Below are 15803 nucleotides of genomic sequence, written 5' to 3'. Positions count from 1 at the left end.
TATATTTATGTCTCTGGAATTAAATATAATGTCTTATAGATAATAAATATTCATACATTTGAACTGAATTGAGATATTCACTAAAGAAGGAAGGATACTACATGAATCTTTAGACTGCAATTTGTGCCTCCATTATGAGAACTGTGATTTAACTTTAGAATCCCTTTGGCAGATGAGAAAGTCTGCAGACACTTGGAGCTCTTAGTGACCACTAAGGATAGCCTTTGGGAGAGAAATTAAAGGTAGTTAATATTTGCTGAGTAATACAGAAGTGTAGGGACATAATTAACACTTTTCCTCTGAATAGGGACCTTCTAGCTTAAAAGAAAGCCAGCATTTATGTTAGGAGAGACTAACAGTTTTGTAATTACAAGAGTACTAGTATATATCCTTTCAACTTTTGATTCAACTGTTTTATTCAACTGTGGCTTAAAAATAAGATATAGAAGTTAATTATCCAGCGATGTTTTATTAAGAAAGTTATAAATGAAGTTATAAATTAAGCTGTTGCTTGTTTCTTCCCCCTTCCCCACTCCCTGCCTCTTGCCTTTAATAAGGGGCTAAGAAAGGGGCTGTTTCTTGTAATCACCATATATTGACAAATAATCTAAAATGTAGCTCTAGTGTCAGGGATCAATATACGTAGTATTTACTTCCTTAGGGAATTGTAGTAGTTAATTTAATTTCTAAAAAGAAAAGCAGAAAACTGATGAAAATATTTTTGCAACAAAGATCTCTGATAAAGGCCTCATTTTTCAAATATATAGAGAATTGAGTCAAATTTATAAAAATACAAGTCATTCTTTAACTGATAAATGATCAAAGATTATGGTTCGGCTGTTTTCAGATGAAGAAATCAAAGCTATTTATAGTCATATGAAAAAAATGCTCTAAATCACTATTGATTAGAGAAATGCAAATCAAAACGACTCTGAAGTACCACCTCACACCTATCAGATTGGCTAATATGACAAAAAAGGAAAATTGTTGTGAGCTTTTTCTTCTCAAAACGCAGCCAGGTGATAAAAGTTCAGATCTTTTATTATCCCAATATAGCCCGGTTAGCTTAGAGGCCTATCTCTCTGCTTGGTTCCAAGAGCTCTCTCCAAATGTCTTTAAATCCAAAGGTCTGGTCCTTCAGCCTCTGCCTCTGCTTTCTTCAGCCTCCAGCCAGCTCCAGTCTTCATGTCATTCCGGTGAAATCTCGACTTGTAGCGTCTTCCTCTCTCGAGAACTCTCCGACTGGCCCATTGGCCTATTTATGCTCCTTCCAGAGAGAGGGATTATGGGTAGTTCTACTTAGTACCTTGTTTCAGGTTCTGCCCAAAACATCTTCTTGTAAGATTAGATCAACTCTAATTAGTTAGCAGTTAGTAAGGATTCCAACATCTCCCCCTTTCTTTTGTTTTAAAACATAGGGGGTTTCTGAGGGGGTACACATAAATCCATCAATATGGGCCAGAACTTTGTAACAGATATACATGGTATACATAAATCCATCAATATGGGAGGCATTATACATAATTTACATAAGTACATAGCAATATAACACAGGTTAGTAGTAATGTAACAACATGAATCAACCTGAAAATTTACACATGTCCATAAGTCCTAGAAATAGTCCATAAGCAATCCATTGTCCATGAGTTCATGTGTCAGGAATCTAATCTCAGGGAACCCAATGATTTCTGAAGATTTTAAGAATCCTTTTGACAGTCTCATTGTCAGCTATCTGATTCTTTCTTCATCTGTGGAAATATAAGCAGATCCTCTTCCCCAAGCAGTTAATCTAATTCCCTTCTATTTACCAAGTTTGGGATTTCTCCTCATCATCTGGTAATTACATTGGAGTTGTTTGCATTGGATATTGTCTTGTTGTCTTAAAAGGCCTGTATTCTTCCCAACTGTAATCCTGATTGCTTTTCTGTTGGTTGATGACATCAGAGTTCTGAATTTCTAAAGTCTCTCTGGGTGTAATCTCAGCTGCTATCATGCCCCACCTGTCCTTTGATTGATACTTTGGAGCTGGGCCTTGCCTCTCATTCTTCTGGGTCAATATACATTTAGAAGCCCAGTGAAAGCCTTGGTTACATTTTGGACATGGGGTTTTGGGTTTTCTCTCACCCTGTCTTCTCACTTTATCTCCATTTCTACATTGGGCTCTTAGATGTCCAATTTTTCCGCACTGCAAACATCGACGAGTTTCTCTATAATTCCTTTGCCAAGAAGGACCTTGTCTTTCCATGTTCATCATAGTCTGGGTATAATAAGCATTTGTGCCCACTGTGGCACAGCGTCTAATGATCTCCTCTAAAGAAGTATTTTTGTCTAGCCCCCATATAATTCTCTTGCAAACCTCATTGGCATTTTCCTTAGCCAAATGTCTAGTCATTATTTCTGTGGCTGTATTATTTCCAATGGTTCTTATTATAGCTGTTTGTAAACGTCCCACAAAATCTGCAAAAGGTTCATTGGGACCTTGCTCTATTTTTGTGAAAGCATTATTTCCATCTTTCTGTCCAGGGAGAGAATTCCAAGCTTTTATTGCAGCCTTAGAAATTTGCTCATATACTGTTATGGGATAATAAATCTGTTCTGAGCTCTCTGCATACTGACCTTCACCAGCTAGTTGGTCAAAAGCAACTTGTACAATAGCTCCTGTTTGCCTATTGCGTTGGGCTTGAATCCTACATAATTCATGAAACTCCGAAAGCCACAATAAATTTTGTCCCGGTTCTAGACAAGTTTTCATTATGGATTTCCAGTCATTCGGGGTTAGGATTTCATTAGACAAATTATCCAGTAACATCTTCACATAAGATGATGTAGCCCATAAAGAGTGCAACCCTTTTTCAAATCTTTAATTTTTCCCAAATTAAAAGGAGTGTATTTTCTCTCTTTTTGACCTGAGGAGTTGAGCTCTTCAATCACAGGATATGCATTTATAAAATCAGATATATCTTCTCCTTCATTTTTTGCTTTAATTAATGCTTTTTCTAATCTTGTCAAATTCTGCTTTACAGGAGAAGCTGACTGTGTTTCTGTCTCTCTCCCTCCCCCTTGTTCCACCCATGAAGGGTTAATTGCGGGGGGAGGGTCATGAGATGTGGAATCACCTAATTCCTCCTGCTGTGAAGTATCATACTCAGAATTGTAATTAACTCCATTCTCATCTGATTCGTCCTCCTTTTCACCTAGTAAAGTTGGCACTTTTTCCTCCTGTACTTTCCTTTTCATCATTCTATCACTTAAATAACTTCTTATAGCCAATTGTATTACATTATATGTATTAATTATTGAGTTAGGCCCATTTTTATCATAGAATTGACAAAGATCCTCTCCAACCAATTTCCATTCATTTAGATCTAATTCCTTATCAAGAGAGAAACAAGGACATATGTCCTTTACAGTTTGTAAAAATTCAGTGATTTGCTGTAAACTTATAATTAAACCTTGGCTTTCCATAACATTAATAATGCTCTCTAAACATTTTCCTTGAACAGAAACAGGCTGTTTTCTAAATATCTGTCCCATCTTAGCTGAAATTCTACTTTAACTCTTCTAACAAAATTTCTTTGTTGCACTCACCCTAATTTCTGGGTTGAAGTTTTTTCCACTGGATCAGGATCAGAGGCTTTTCCACTTGAATCAGGATCGGAGCTTTTCCACTGAAATCCACTGAGGGGTCTGTTTGTCCACGTTCAGGGTGCCAAAATGTTGTGAGCTTTTTCTTCTCAAAACGCAGCCAGGTGATAAAAGTTCAGATCTTTTATTATCCCAATATAGCCCGGTTAGCTTAGAGGCCTATCTCTCTGCTTGGTTCCAAGAGCTCTCTCCAAATGTCTTTAAATCCAAAGGTCTGGTCCTTCAGCCTCTGCCTCTGCTTTCTTCAGCCTCCAGCCAGCTCCAGTCTTCATGTCATTCCGGTGAAATCTCGACTTGTAGCGTCTTCCTCTCTCGAGAACTCTCCGACTGGCCCATTGGCCTATTTATGCTCCTTCCAGAGAGAGGGATTATGGGTAGTTCTACTTAGTACCTTGTTTCAGGTTCTGCCCAAAACATCTTCTTGTAAGATTAGATCAACTCTAATTAGTTAGCAGTTAGTAAGGATTCCAACAGAAAATAATAAATGTTGGGTGTGTGTGTATGAGAAAACCTGGATACTAATGCACTGTTAGAGTTATGAACTGATTTAGTCATTCTGTAGAACTATTTGTAACTATACCCAAAGGTCTATACATCCAGTAATTACACTCCAATGCCTATATCCCAAAAGACTTAAATAAAAAAAATAAAAAGGATTTATACAAAAATATTTATAGCAGCTCTTTTTGTGGTGGCTAAGAATTTGAAATTGAGAGGATGCTCATCAACCCAGGAATGGCTAAACAAACTATGGTTATTTATTGTGCTATAAGTATTGTGTTATAAGAAATTACAAGTAGGATGCAGATACTGTTTTCCTTCCTTCCTTCCTTCTTTCCTTCCTTCCTTCCTTCCTTCCTTCCTTCCTTCCTTCCTTCCTTCCTTCCTTCCTTCCTTCCTTCCTTCCTTCCTTCCTTCCTTCCTTCCTTCCTTCCTTCCTTCCTTCCTTCCTTCCTTCCTTCTTTCCTTCTTTCCTTCCTTTTCTTCCTTTCTTCCTTTCTTTCTCGATCCCTCCCTTCTTCCCCCTGCTTTCTCTTTCTTTCTTTTCAGGATTTTTTGTACAAAATGACTAATATGAAAATGTTTTACATCATTGCAGTAGTATAATCTACATTGGATTACTTACAGGGAGGAGGGAAGGGAAGGAAGGATAGAATTTGGAATTTGAACATTTAAAAAATGTTAAAAACAAACAAACAAACAAACACCTTTGCTTTAAAATTTAATTGGGAGAAAAAGTAAAAGTTATTTAATCTTTTTTTTTCTTTTTTTTTTGGCTGGGACATTTGGGATTAAGTGATTTACCCAAGATCACACAGGAAGTATTAAGTGTCTGAGACCAGATTTGAACTCAGGTCTTCCTGACTTCAAAACTGGTGCGCTATCCGCTGTGCTACCTAATTGCCCCAGTAACATGTTATTTTAAAAATTGCTAGTAATAATATTAGAAAGCTGGAAGACCTGAGTTAAAATGTGCCTCTTGTACACACTAGCTGTGTGACACTGGGCAAGTCACTGAAACTCTTAGTAGGGATGGGAAATGTGGATCTCTTCTAAGACTATAAGTTACATATGTCTAGCTAATTTGCATTGGTGAAGGGAGTGTACATATTCCCCTCAGTGATAAAATCATAAATCTGGACTGTGACTGCCAAAATACCACATTTTAGATATAGAATATACTATAGTGATAGATGGAGATAGACAATGAAGAAAGCTTAAAAATTTAATTTCTCATTTCTTTCACAAATGCCTCCTCCTATGTGAAATTCCTATCCCAATTTAATTCCCCACTTCTGGGATCTTTGATAATTTTTACTTCTCTTATGCATTAATTTGATATTTTATATGCTCATTTTATTCATATCAATATTAATCAATGATTCATATCAATATTCATATCAATGTATCACTCAGTTATTGTAATATCATTATTGTTTATATTAATCTAAAGCCTGGAAATAACTGCAAGAAATTGGGCACTTGATTTGAGTTCAATGAAATATTTTTGTAAATAATTTCTAAATATTTCGTGTAATTCAATAAAAGTTCATTTCATCCTACTTTAGAGAAATAAAGGATTAGAAAAATTCCTGGTTATTCATTTGTATGGGCTTGCTTTCCTGCAAAGGATAAGCTGTGTAATGTAGACTCCGTGGCCAACACACCACCACCACCTGGTGGTGTGAGAGATGAATATGAACTGATTTTTTTTAACTTTGAACTTGCAGTCATATAGAAATGAAGTTATAGTAAGAGTCCTAACAGGCTCTCTGCAAAAATGAAGAAAGAATGATTCTGATTTTGATTTATATCTTGTAGTAAAAAGAGCACTGGTTTTGAACTTGAATATGAATATGAATACTGACTCAGCTACTTGCCACTTATGTGACCAGTTCCCTTGCCTGTAATAATAAATGGAGAGAAGAGGAAATCTATAAAATTCCTTCCAGTTTTGACATCTCTGAATAGAAGGAGTTTTTTTAACTGTTCTGCTAAAAATTTAACAAACATTTTAGCTGAATATTGAAAAGCAAATTAGGCTAAGGTAAGACTAAGCCTGCTTGGGCAGTGGTGAAGGACAGGAGTGAGGAAGAAAGAGGGTTGTTGGAGGGAGCAGGGGAGGAAAACTTTCCATATATATTGTTACCACAATATGTATGGAATACACAATCCACTTCCCTCATTTTAGGCTGCCCTTTGGGGACTGAAGATAGGTACTTTTAGGCACCTTCAGTCCTGCCCGATTCCTGAGCGCTGAAAGTCTTTCCTTTTATCATTTTCTTAATCTGAAATCTCAGGATTGGCTAATGCTCTACTCAATTTTTACCCTTCAGCTAGAAGAGGGCAACTCATTATAAATGGAGAATGGATTTACCTTGAAAACCTAGCTCCTCCTCTTGACTTTAAGTATTCCAGCCAGCTAGTGTAGAGGCATTCTTTTTCGGGATCAGAGCAATTTTACTGCACTTTCTTTTTGTTGTAACCTCAAACACAAGGATGGTCGTTTTTCAACTTTTTTTTTGGGGGGGGGAGCAAAAGGGGATGGCTTTCTAGGAATAGGAGCAACTGTCTTCCTGTGGCTAAATACTTTCTTTTTATATGGATTTTTTAAACATTATATGTATAAATTAAGTTAGGTAATATTTTTATTATGTTGTTATAGCCCAATCATTCCCAATGAATTATATAACAAGAATAAAGTTTATGTTATCTCATGGCAACTAGGTAGAACAGTGGATAATCTGGAGTTAGGACAATTTTGGCCTCAGAAACTTTTTAGCTATGTGACTTTAGGCAAATCACTTGTATTACCCTCAGTTTACTCAGCCTTAAAATGGGGATAATAATGGCCCCCACTTCCTAAGGCTGTTAATAAAGATTTTATATATATATATATATATCAAGTACTTAGCACAGAGCCTGGAAAATAATAATACTCAACAAATCCTTATTTCCTTCCCTGACATTCATATTGATCTTAAGTGCCTAAATTTGAGAAATAGTTCTTCCAACTTTCTTCCTATTACTTTTCTAGAGTATTCCTTATTCTTATTTCCATTAAAAACAATAGTAAAACCTTAAACTTGTTGCTGATTGTTAGAAATATGGAAATTCTGAAGGAAAGATATTCTATTTTTCTTCTTCAAAACATACATTCTTGACTATTACTTAGCCCTTTTCAATTTATTGAAGCTTCAGTACATTTCTGTACTTGCTATGCTTGGCTTTCAAAGAATATTCAGCTATTTCAACATGAATGCTTGGAAGAACATTCTTTTAAGCATCTTTTTTTCCCCCTGTAGGTTTATGCACAATTTTGCAGGATTATTTATTACTGGGTATATGCCTTTCCCCCTTTACTTTTCAGTATGTTTTATTTTCAGTTTCCCCCTTTATTTTGTTCTATAATTCAGTGGATAATTCCTTGGTTATACTCTGAAGACTGCCAATCAAATTTTTTGGAATACTAAAGTTAGAGTTTCTCCCTAGTTGTGATCTGTGGATTCCATCTGTTTTTTACTTTGATTTTTTGGTTGCAATACTTCAAGGTAATATTTATTTTTTGTTTTGTTTGTTTTGATTTATTTTTGAGGCAATTGGGGTTAATTGCCCAGGGTCACACAGCTAGGAAATATTAAGTGTCTGAGGCCTACTTTGAACTCAGGTCCTCCTGAATTCAGGGCTGGTGCTCTATCTACTGCACCATGCAGCTACCCCAACTTTCTTTCATTATATCTTAAAATATAGTTAACAGATAATTTAGTTCACTGTGCTTTTCTGGGACCCCAGTGATTCTTTAAATAATCTGCTTTTGCCTTATTTTCTGAGTTAATTGTTTTTGGGGCCACATATTCCACATGATTTAATAAATTGTTGCCTTTTGATTTAACTCAAATATGTTGTGTTGTGCTCTTGAATTTTAATTTTGATTGTTCCAATCTACTTTTGTCATTAAAAAATTATTGTGACTTAGAATATCACCAGGATGTGCATCTCACTATGCAAAAATATGTGAAAAATGAAAATAAGATAAAAAACCTGTAATATTCTATTATTCATAATATTTTAAAGGACAATATGTATTAAGTTTAACAAACAACAGCAACACTGTCCCATTTACTTAAGATCCTGTCTTCTTTTTCCTGAAATAGTGTTTTATTGTTCTTTTCTTTTTTTATTTTAATAACTACAATTACTCATCAACTCTTCCTCCCACACCTCTGCTCCCTCAATCCTGGATAAAAGCCCTTCCTTGTCCACACAAGAATAATTTAGCAAAACAAATGCACATAATGGCCATATCTTTAAATGTCTGTCTCATTAAGCATCTCTAGTTTATCACCTTTCTGCTAGGAGGTGGAAGGCAGGTTTCATTATCAGTCTTCTGGGGTCAAAATAGGTCATTGCATTTGTTATGTTGGTTGTGCAGAACATGTGCAGATGTTCTGTTTGTGTCCAGTTGACCATGAGCAAACTTTAGGGGTCAGCTCCTGACTATGTATGACTCATAACTAAAGAATGCTCTCATTGGCAATTGAACCAGATGAGCTTAGGACTCTGGAGACCTTTCAAATCAGGAGATACTTTCTTACTGGAGATATTTCTTGCTGTAACTTTTCAAGTTACAAGATATGATTCTAATTGGATATAGGGAGAAGAGAAGAACTTTCCTGAGAAATATGATTTTTATTACTTTTTACTCTACCATCTTAGTACCATCTTACTAGATTTCTTTACTTTATTTCTTAATGTAATATACTACACTTATAATAATTAACTTATCTTAAGGCCAGAAGATAATAAAATGACTCCTAAAGTCCATGTGATTCCCTTTTTTATAGCTGCAGGGAATATTTTTAAGATGATAAGTTATATCACTCATACTCACATTGATTTTCCATTAAAAGCAGGCCTCTTCTAAAATTTAGACAGAGGTTTAGCTTTCTGCTTAAATTTATGTCTGTCTGTCTGTCTCTCTGTTTCTGTCCCTCTCTTTTTCTCCCTCTATCTCTATTTATCATCATCACAATAGTTAGCATTTATGCAGTGCATTAAGGTTTGCAAATATTAATTTATTTTATCCTCACAAAAACCCTGAAAGGTCAATACCATATTTGGGTCCTGAATAATGTGAATAATAAATCCTTCTGATGTATTCACATGATTAGAATTTGAACTACAATTTTTCATTAGACTGGAACCAAGTTCCTATTTTATGTATCTATAACTTCCAATAGTATGAATTCTAATGCATGTGACCATTTTATTATTCTCACTAATTTGGATGTGGTTCTACTATTATCCTCACTCCATTGTTGATGAAATTGAGATAGACAGAAGTTAAGTGAATTGTCCAGTGTCACAAAGCTAGCATGTGTATGTGGCTGAATTCGAATTCATCTCTTCTAATTGTAGGACCAGTACTGTGCTACCTGGTTAATTAATACCTGGTCTCTTTGTAGTTGAGAAACATTTGGATAATGAAACAGAAGATTGTTATAGTGTCTATGAATAGACTAGAAGGGGAAGACTAGAAAGGAAAGCTGAGCTTTCCTCAGTACTTCCCTCAGTCCTTGAGTCAGTAGACACTAGCAACATCAACCTATGTCTTCTGCTTGGAGATGCCTGTAGGTTTTCTTCAGTATTACTTTACTTTGCCATGACTCATTATTATTTTCTCTTTTCACTGATGATTCTTGGGCTGCTGTTTCTTGGCTCAGCTCTGTAGGACTCTTCTCTTTCCTCTCCTCTTCCAGACCCTTGGAAATCTCTATTTGGTTCTGAGATATCATTTCTTTTAAACTGAAATTCCCCAGGGCATGATTAAATCTGTCATACAATGACTTTGATTGATTCAGGGATGTATATAAGCCCTGTTCATATTAAGTTGTGATTTTTGATTCAATCAAGTAATGTTTTTAGCTAAAAAAGGTAATTACCTTTAAGTAGGGTGTGATAATCAACAGAGCCCCAAACAGTCTTACATTAATTACAGAACAGAATCTTCAGAAAGATATTTCCTGTAAATAAAATCACAGCTCCTTTGAAGGGACTATCAAAGTTCCTCTATGAAGAAGCAATTCTATATCACCTTAACTAGTAGTTGTGTATCCAGGTGTGCTGTCAAAAGACATTGATGAGGAGCCAAGTCATCTACTCAGCCCACTAGCACTTTGACCCATCCAGGAAGAGCATTGCATTCCAGGTAGAATAATGGTCCAACAGAGACACCATGGAATAAAAAGTGCTAGCTGATCTGAACCACAGGAACACACAGAATACTTTGCAAGAGTAATGGAGAGAGAAAATACTTTAAGACCCTGAAACTTAAGAATTGTGAATTATGTTGGTTGTATGTCCCCTACATGTGTCTCATTATGACTGTGTTTTGCATGAATTTTTCCTCCTAAACTTTTGGGAATATTTGTGGAAAAACTTGTATTTTGTTCTAGTCATGAGAAGAGGATTGCTTGTAATTACTGTTTTTTTCCTATGACATTTTTATGTCATCATCATATGCTTTTGATGAAAATCTTACATATATATAATATATAATTATTAAAGGGAAGCATATTGATGGGGGGGGGGCTAGTGACCTAATGTTTGAGAAGATAACCACAGATTTGCCCACAGGATTACCTCTAGAATCTTGGGAACAATAACAGCCACTCCCAGAGATGCAACTGGCCAATCATGGTATCATTTAGATATGGGGATCTTAAGAGAATGAACAAACATAAAGGAATAATACAAAATTTTCCTAGAAAGATGGGCAGTAGTCACACTGTGGAAGACTTTTAAGTACCAAATAGAAAAGTGTTTATTTTATCCTGGAGGCAAGAGGACACTGCTACTTTTGTGTAGGATTTTGCACATTCTTTACAATAACAATCAAAATGACAAGGATGATAACAATGATGATGATATCTAGTATCTTTACAAGTGCTTTACAAATATTACCTCAGTTGATCCTTACAACAACCGTGAGAGGAAGATGCTATAATCAATCTCCATTTTATATGAACTGGGGTGACTTGTCCAGGTTCACACAGCTAGTCAAGTATGGTAGTTATCAAGGGTTAGACTAGTAGAAGAGAGACTGATCTGCAGTTAACTTTGTTTTCTCTCTCTCTGCTTCATATTGGCCCATGCAGATATTCAAAAGCAGATTGTGTAAAAACTGTCTTGTGACCAAAATACAGTATGTTTGAAAATGCATACTTTTGTACAGACACCCTAAGGCGATTATCAAATACATCTGAAGATTTTTGCTTCTCCAAGAAGAGTGTGACCTGCCTGGGTTCTCTTCTCTGGGAGGTTCTTCTGGCTACCTTTGTAGCCACATAAGAGGCAAATATCTTTTGGTGACTGGGTGAAAACTGTGGGATGTCTATGCCCTGGGAAAGAACTTTCTATTATCTTTGTTATTCTCATTTTCTCTGATGAGCTTCGACTGCACAAGTGAATGAGTTCTTTACCTTTGACTCTCCATCTGTGTTCATTTTGGTCTCAGGGGTTAACCATGTACATTTTAAATATGTTCCGTATTAGAGAGAGTGGTGAACCCTGAGTAGTCAGTTGTAGACACTCCATAGTGTGCATGCCCTATTTTAGTCCCTGCTTATTCTGGGCTTGCTTCAATTCACTTTGGCAGGTGGGAGTGAGGTTTGTGCTAGGGAGTGCAATAATTAGGGTATGATAAACAAGACTGCCTCAGAAGACTGGATTTTCTAAGGGTCTAACAACACTCTCCTCCAGGTAGAAATAACTAAACAGCACTAGGCTGGCACAAATAATTAGTTAAAATAGAAAGAAAGCTATAATAAAGAAAGGCAGTATGGAATAGAGAGCCAGCTTTGGAATCAGGAAGAAGAGGATTCAAGTCCTGAATCTGACATGTACTGGACAGTGTGACACTGGGCAAAGCACTTAACCTCTAAGGTCTAGCTAACTAGCTAAGGTCTAAGGCTGTAGAGAAGGTGCGGTATTGGTATTGGTAGAGAGGATTTGCTTCTCCAAGGATTTCTCCATATGAAATCACAGGTCTTGTCCCTGTTTGAATGATTTCTCCCCCATAGGACATCTCAGAAGAGCATCTTCTTCTGGCCCCCATCCCTCCCTTTTTCAGTAGTATCCTTAGTGGGGCTCAGAATTTCCCTGGGGTCTCCTCGGTCTCCTCATGGGGCATTCACCTCATTTGCCATGTTCTGTGTGGGGTCTTTTTCACCTCAAGGGTTTTTCCTAACCCTCTTAAAAGAATTAGTGTTTTGAAAACTATATTTGAGGATGCCTTTCATGCTGCCTGCCCAGAGGCCCCAGAATTGTTAGTTCCAGCTTGGTGCCCGTACAGCAGATGGACCTTGTGGTGCTTAAAGAGAAGGGGTAGCTCTTCTCCTCCCTTCCAACTGTCCACACTCTGTCTTATCTAGTCCTTAATTACCTCTATAGGTCCACTTTTGTCTTCACAGTTAGAAACATTCTCTACATTGCAAACCCATTTCCGCAAACTCTAATTGTCCTCCTCGTCCTGGGTTTGTCCTGGAAGAAATTGTAAGGCGCATAAAACAATGATATTAATCATCCCCGGTGCAAGAGGATGGTAATGGGTTAAAAATTTAAAGATTTCAAATAACATATGGATTAAGGCTTCTGCCTTTTTTTCAATAGCTGTTTATATTTCTTTGGGGGTGGAAAATGAGTTTAGGGAAGAAACTGCCCTGTATTTCCTCTAGATGGCGCTGCTGCTATAGTCTTTAAGTCGGAGACTATTCCATCTCACTAGCAAACCAAATATTGAATTTATTAAACATCACCTTCTTGTGTTTCATCGCCCAAGCAAATGCTATCTATGATTTCTATGATCATATTTACTCAAGATTCTCCAAGGAATTAACTCGCATTCATCAATGACAGGTACATGTTAATATTACAGGTTGAAATAAGAGGGTTTCTCTGGTGGTTTGCCAAGCGCAAGGACATGTCTGTGTGGCTGTATTTTCACCACATTCTTCAAAACCTTCTTGAAGAGAATCACTGCCTTATGTCTAATCCTGTCCTACTGATGAGGGTGCAGGTAACTAACTAGCCTTCCCAAGGGGTGAACAATAAAAACATTTATTAAATTTATCTATGTAAATCACTACAGGAAGGAAAGGCAAAGCCCACTAGAGCACACAAGATAGGAGAGAAGTAGGACACTAACGTAGCCCGCTTCTTCATAAAACAAGAATCTTTGATTTCATCGGCATAGTGTGGGAATCTTTCAGCAACGCAATTTACCCTGGTCTATGAGCAGCAGAAGTCCTAAGCACCCAAACAGCTACATGACTTTTCCAGTGTCATAAAGTGTCCCAGAGGCTGAATTTGAACCTTCCCAGAGGCTGAATTTGAACCTTCCCAGCTCCAACATCAGCACTGTATTATACCAAGCAAGTTCTGCTTAGATACATGTATCTATAATGTAGAGATTATATAATAAGTGCATTAGTGAGAAAATCAAGTATGATACAAAGGTTTGAAAGATGCTAATAATGATGGTAATTATAACAACTGACATTGATATAGTGTATTTGAGGTTTCAAAATTATTTTGTATACATTTATATCATTTTCCCCTCACAAAGAAAGTGAGACTGAAGTCTTACGCATGTAAATTTCACATGTGCAACAAGTTTAGGAGAAAGGTGTAGGGCTATTCATTACTGTGTAAGGGAGAACAAGGGAAGTTTTCTGGAGAAGTTGGGATTTTATTATTGGTAGTATTTTAGTATTGGTAGGAATTCAACATATGACAATGGAAGTTAATCAAACTAGAAAGAATGGAGTGGGCAAAGGCAAAGTGAGGCAAAGGCTTACTAAATGCATTTTGGGAGGCAGAAAATTAACTAATTTTGCTATAACATAGAGTGAATTGAAAGGAATTAAAATTCTTTTAGATTTAGGACTGGAATTGACTTGTGAGGTTGCTTAACAGTGGAATTGAAGTCAGGAATGCAATCCTGACCCCTGAGCAATTCTTTTAATCTGAACCTCAGTTTCTTCATTTGTAAAATGGGGATAATAATAGACCCTATTTCACAGCGTTGTTCTCCCAATTATCCATAATATCATAACTTTATTTTCCAGACACTTGCTATTTGTATGCCCTTGGGTAAGTGATGTTCTCACTCTGTGATTCGATTTCCTCCCTCTTAAATGAGGGGACTCATTTAAAGAGTTAAACTCAATGATCTCTAAAGTCCCTATATAGAGCTCTATATACTGTAACACATAATATTCAAAGCCCCTTGCAAACTTTAAAGCACTGTATAAATGCTAGTTAGTTCTATTATCCTGAGACCACTTAGCTCAAATGCCTCATTTTATAGAAAGTGGAACTGAGGCCTAGAGAATGACTTCTCCATAATCATACAAATATTAATTGATAGAACTGGGATATGAATTCAGGTCCTTGGGCCCAAATCTAATGCTCTTTCCATTGTATAACAACACTTCCTGCTATGATTTGATATTGAGAAATTAGATTGTGGAAGGCTTTAAATGCTGAGAAAGGATTTTGCTGAAGAAAATTTTGAATAGAAAATTGACAAAAGCAGATCTTTTTGTACAATAGATCGTGCTGTAAGTGGTATATGAGATGAAGGGCAGGACTGAAAGAGAATGGAGGCAGAAAGACCTCCTAGAAGGCTTCAGAGGGAGTGGTCCAAGCTGTTGGAATCAAGGGCCTGTGAGGTTAAATGTAAGTTGCTTAAGACACACAGCAGATGTTGCTGCTTCTATATGCTAATAGAAACTTTATGAACCATCTTCCTTTCCTTCTGAGAGCAGATTTAAGTATGTTAAAATCACTTCCTTATATCAGGAGCAAATTGGTAATAACCTTGATGTTCATTTGAAAGGCAGAGGCAGTCCTGACATTTTGTTTGATAATTACAATACATTTATGCAGGACACCAACAAAATTAATACTTGATATGCTGCTAGGTTTAATCAATTTAAAACACAAGAGAGAAGACTTGGAATGGTATTTGAAGATTTGAAGGGCAGCAATCTTTTTCTTTCCAAAATCCTGGGGTGGGCAACTGATGATGAGGCACTCTATATTTTTCCCATATTCTAAAGAAAAAAAATATACAGATATACTCTAGAAGATTTCTCGCTCAAACTCTCACCTTACAAAGAAGGAAAGGAAGATACTGGTTATGAGATAGAATTCATTCAGAAGGCCTGAGACATGGCCTTTTTATTTCTGCAAAGGAGTCTTACACTTTTAAATAGGATAGCCACTGTAAGAAAGGGTTATTGAGGACATGAACCTGTAGGTCCCATGTTCTTCCAATTATCCATAATATCATAACTTCATTTTCCATACGCTTGCTATTTGCATGACCTTAGGTAAGTGATGTTCCCTCTCTGATTTTCAATTTCCTCCTTTTTAAATGAGGACACTCATTTAAAGTTAGACTCAATGATCTCTAAAGTCCCTGTATAGAGCCTTAATACTGTAATCCAGTGATTCAATAAAAACATGATGATTTAATAAAAACATGACTTCAACATTCATTCTGATTGACATTAGCTAATGATGAAATGGGTTAGGATAAATAAGAGAGAATGAGTATATTATTATTTCTTTACTGCAAGCTATGAAATAGT

The sequence above is a fragment of the Antechinus flavipes genome, chromosome 2 (assembly GCF_016432865.1).
Source record: "Antechinus flavipes isolate AdamAnt ecotype Samford, QLD, Australia chromosome 2, AdamAnt_v2, whole genome shotgun sequence".
NCBI lineage: Eukaryota > Metazoa > Chordata > Mammalia > Dasyuromorphia > Dasyuridae > Antechinus > Antechinus flavipes.
This window is presented reverse-complemented; position numbering follows the sequence as displayed.